Genomic DNA, 5,559 nt, shown 5'->3' on the forward strand with positions numbered 1-5,559 from the left:
GGAGATTGTTCCATTAACTTTTCTGTGTAGGTCAAACTATGGCCACAGAGATGTGTACTCTGGACTGAACCATGAATGTACAGAAATCTTTAAATTGTCTTATTGATATTATTCCTACATCACATAAAGGTCATGTTACAATTTGCATTGTACTGGAGAAGCTGACAAAAAATAGGCTATTTTTCAAAAAGTTTCTAGCAAATAGTTTTTACAAATAGGACTCTATGTATAACTTGACAATTCTAGAGCATAAACAGCATTTCTACTGTTCAAAATTATGGCAAATTTGTTTGAACTCTTTATTAATTTAGGATATATTCCACATCCCTTCTTGATCCAAATTTTATAAAAATCACTTTTTACTCATTTATCTTCCAAACACATGGAAAATGTAATAGAATCAGTACTATCACCAAATATACATTTGTTTTGCAAGCAATCAGATCTTACATTTTAAAAATGTTCCTTGTGCTCTCATGCTTTGTATTTTGTAATACAGTAATACCCCCTTTGCAATGACTAGTGATCACGTTACCAATTTCTGTCCATGTATATGAATGCGGGTTATAAATGTCAACTGAGTCCAAGGTACTTGGGGCCAAGCAGTCATGGCTGAAAGATCATCCTCCAGGAACATACAAAAGATCATTGACTGCCACAACACATGTGCCTGCTCTTGGCACTTTCATTAAGGCAAATTCAACCCACTTTTCTTCTTCAAAGGAATATTTTTTCTGCAGTATAAACACCATTTTGTGTCTCATTTCACCCTCCAATAGAATAGGTGAAGTCATTGAATGCAGCCTCCCCAACCTATGCTCCCCTGGTTCCCACTGGAAGAAGTGGAGATCAATGCTTAGAAAGGGTACCATAAAGTTCAAAAGAATGAAGCTGTAGTCCTACATTGGCTATGCCACCAATTGCATAACTCAAACCTTGTATTTCATAGCACCTGAAGTAGTAGTGCGATACAGCCATGTTCCCGCTACCTTCCGTTTATTTTCATCAGTATTAAGTCATTTATGGTGTTCCCTATCTTAGCTCCAACCAATCCATCCAAACCATAGATAGACCCATAACACACACACACATACACACACACACTTAAGCCACAGCAAGGATGACTCCTGAAACTCTATTTGTCCACTGTTTAGTAACTGAACTATAGTGTTCAGTATAGTCAAAAATCATAGAATCCTTTTACCTTCAATTGTGTGCCAGGGCTCCTCAAACTGTGGCCTGCAGGCCACATGAGGCAGTATGATTGTATTTGTTCCCATTTTGTTTTTTTACTTCAAAATAAGGTATGTGCAGTGTGCATAGGAATTTGTTCACAGTTTTTTTTTTTTTAAACTATAGTCCGGGCCCCCAATGGTCTGAGGGATAGTGAACTGGCCCACTGTTTAAAAAGTTTGAGGACACAGGCTACAAAATCAACACCCATATCTGTAGCCTTTATATATACCAACAATAACCAAGCCGAACAAACAGTCAAGGACTCTATTCCTTTCACAGTAGTACCAAAGAAGATGAAATATTTGGGAGTATACCTAACAAAGGACGTGAAAGATATCTACAAAGAGAACTATGAAACTCTAAGAAAAGAAATAGCCGAAGATGTTAACAGATGGAAAAACATACCATGCTCATGGCTGGGAAGAACCAACATTGTAAAAATGTCCATACTGCCCAAAGCAATATATAATTTTAATGCAATTCCTATTAAAGCTCCATTATCATACTTTAAAGATCTTGAAAAAATAATACTTCATTTTATATGGAATCAGAAAAAACCTCGAATAGCCAAAACATTACTGAGCAATAAAAACAAAGCAGGAGGAATCACGCTACCAGACCTGAGACTGTACTATAAATCCATAGTGATCAAAGTAGCATGGTACTGGCACAAAAGCAGAGAAGTAGATTTCTGGAACAGAATAGAGAACCAAGAGATGGATCCAGCTACTTACCATTATTTGATCTTTGACAAGCCAATTAAAAAACATTCAGTGGGGAAGAGTCCCTATTTAACAAATGATGCTGAGTAAACTGGCTGGCAACCTATAGAAGACTGAAACCGGACCCACACCTTTCACCATTAACCAAGATAGACTCTCACTGGATTAAAGATTTAAACTTAAGACATGAAACTATAAAAATACTAGCAGAGAGTGCAGGGAAAACCCTTGAAGAAATTGGGTTGGGCGAGTTTTTTATGAGGAGGATTCCCCAGGCAATTGAAGCAGTATCAAAAATACACTACTAGGACCTGATCAAACTAAAAAGCTTCTGTACAGCCAAGAACATAGTAAGTCAAGCAAGCAGACAGCCCTCAGAATGGGAGAAAATATTTGCAGGTTATACCTCCAATAAAGGTCTAATAACCAGAATCCACAGAGAACTCAAACGTATTAACAAGAAAAGAACACGTGACCCCATCTCAGGGTGGGCAAGGGACTTGAAGAGAAACTTCTCTAAAGAAGACAGACGCACAATCTACAAACACATGAAAAAAAGCTCATCATCCTTAATCATCAGAGAAATGCAAATCAAAATTACTCTGAGATACCACCTAACTCCAGTAAGAGTAGCCCACATAACAAAATCCCAAAACCAGAAATATTGGTGTGGATGTGGAGAAAAGGGCACACTTCTACACTGCTGGTGGGAATGCCCACTAATACGTTCCTTCTGGAAGGATGTTTGGAGAACACTTAAAGACCTAAAAATAGACCTGCCATTCGATCCTATAATTCCTTTACTAGGTTTATACTCAGAAGACCAAAAGTCACAATATAACAAAGACATCTGTACCATAATGTTTATTGCAGCCCAATTCATGATTGCTAAGTCATGGAAGAAGCCCAAGTGCCCATCGACCCATGAATGGACTAGCAAATTGTGGTACATGTATACCATGGAATACTATGCAGCCTTAAAGAAAGATGGAGACTTTACCTCTTTCCTGTTTATATGGATGGAGCTGGAACATATTCTTCTTAGGAAAGTTATCTCAGGAATGGAAGAAAAAGTATCCAATCTACTCAGCCCCCCTATGAAGCTAAATTATAGCTTTCACATGAAGACTATAACCCAACTATAGCACAAGACTATGGGGAAAGGGCCAAGGAAGGGGAAGGGAGGGGGGAGGTTTTGGTGGAGGGAGGGTAATGGGTGGGGCCACATCTATGGTGCATCTTAGAGTGGGTACAGGCGATTTGCACTAATGTATACAGCTATGATTTAACAATAAAAAAAAAAGAAAAAAAATAAAAAAAGTTTGAGGACGCCTGCTCTGGGAACTGCTACAACTCATAGCAGGCCTGATGAAGCAAAAACACATTGGGCCAGTACCAGCTGAAGGTGTCAAAACATTCTACAGCTGGAGGTTCTCTTATCACTCCAACAACACCCTTGCAATTGCGTATATCCACCTGCTACATATGGGTGTTTCTTGCTTTCTTCCAAGGTTGAACTTTAGATGCCTGCAGATGATGGCAAAACTTGTTCTCTTTGGGAGATTTACAGACTTCACAGTACTCTTTTCAGAGTGTTTACAAAGCATCAGGAAGATTAAATCAGATACTCCTGAAGCAGGACTGAACAGCCAGAAGGCTGGCTGCATGGTAACCCTCACTGCTGAGTGGCTGCAGCAGCTCCTTTGCCTGTGGGGCCGGTGGGGGTTCCTCTCCCAGAACTGGGAGACTCAATGGGGCTAGTGGCGGCTGGTGGCTGAGGAAGACCAAGAGGCTACTGCGATGGCCCATAGTCATGGTGGCTCACTGCACCTGCCTGTGTGGCTGGGCTAGGAGGGCTGTCCAACCAGTGAGACTGAGAGGGCAACTGGTAGCTCCACTGAGCTCCTGGGCTATCGGGTGTTTCTTAAAACTTGTTTTTTAGTATGTCTTCTGGGTCATAATATAAAATACATTTTTTAAGTAGCAAAGTTTTCAAAACACTTTAGGATGAGAAACTTAGAAAGCTGAGAACAATAACTAGGGACGTGTAAGGAGAGGGCATGAGAAAACAATTCTAAATAGGAAAAGGCAGAGAAGGTAAAATTAACACAAACTTCATGTAGCATGTGCTCACCCTTATAAATTCAGCTATAATTTTCTTTTAGGAGAAATTCCTGATACAAACACACCATTATAGAGAGTCAAATTTGGGGTAGGACCAACATTTGGTTTAGTGCTTATTCTATATCTTATCTATCCTACTCCTAGAAAAATAAGTCTTTCCTTCATATATACAAATCTTTGCAATTTGGGGGCATCCAGTCTCCTACTCCCCAAATCCCCATCTATTCTCAACACCCTAATTCATTTTTCCATAGTAATACCTGTATTTACAACAACTTCAAAAATTTCTATTCAACTTCTTTTTGTATGAGCTTAACAACTCACTTTTTTAGGTATTATGAACTTCTTTGATTTAACACGTTGGAGAAACGAAGAATATAAAATAAAAGAAAACCATCAGTTTTAGTTATCTGAATTATTGCATATAAATATAGTACTTTTAATTACAATTTTAATGTAATTGACCCATATGAACATAGTTTTGGCAGGCTAAATCAGTTTTTTACTTGAATCACAGAAAAAAACCTCATTTTCACCTAGGGAGCTATAGTGTGAGTCACAGGAGATCTTCAGAGACTCAGTTGGATCAGAATTCAATTCCACTTTTAAATAGATCTGAAAATTGTGGATTAATGTTTTCTGCAGTGTCCCAAGTAGTCATAAAAGTTTCATGTTGCCATCTAATAAATTCATGGTATTTTTTCAAGACTTTCTTTTATTATGAATTTTTTTGAGTTCTTCAAAGGATTAATTTGCTTTTTCATCAAGGTATAGACCACACAATACTGCAGAATGAATATTCTAATACAGTCTTCTATTCAGTGTTTCCTACATTTTTGTGTAGAGTATATTATTATTTCAATATATATATGACATATTTGACTTTTATTACATAGTGTTCATTTATATTCCACAAATGAATTTGTCTAAGAATCTTTGAATTAATGGGGCTCATCTCAAGGGAAGAACAGAGTATTTTGTTCCTCAAACCATATCTGAGTCAAAAAATCAAAAATAGGAATGTTTGAAAGTCATACTCTTTACTCTGAAGATATAGAAAAAAAAAATTATAATTAACTTATGAATAAAGCTATTTGTTAGAGAATTATTCCCATAACAAGTAATTTTTTTAAAGAAAAACTCCTTTCTATAACAAAACGATTAAAATATCCAACAGCAGGAAACTGGTTAAGTGAGCAGTGATATAATCACATAACAGAATATTATGTAGCAATAAAAAATAAGAAGAATTTGTCTGTAATCCTAAAGACATAATGCAAGATAGAAGCTGGCTAACTTTTCTATAGTCCCAGAGATCTTTAGTTGCTTTCTGTACCTGTCGCACTCAGCTCTGCTGGTGCACAGGTCTTAGGTAAGAAAGGGAGAGATGTTTTTACCAGGACTTAGAGTATTGAACAATCAAATTATAATCAACAGGCAAAAATGAAGTTGATTATCATTGCTGGATTGATTCATC

General features: G+C 37.3%; 1 pseudogene; it reads right to left on the bottom strand.

The window, feature by feature from the left end:
- Positions 1 to 446: 446 nt before the first annotated feature.
- Positions 447 to 3,625, bottom strand: LOC128589706 (actin-binding protein IPP-like; annotated as a pseudogene).
- Between the last annotated feature and the right edge of the window lie 1,934 nt (positions 3,626 to 5,559).

This window comes from Nycticebus coucang, chromosome 7 (genome assembly GCF_027406575.1).
Source record: "Nycticebus coucang isolate mNycCou1 chromosome 7, mNycCou1.pri, whole genome shotgun sequence".
NCBI lineage: Eukaryota > Metazoa > Chordata > Mammalia > Primates > Lorisidae > Nycticebus > Nycticebus coucang.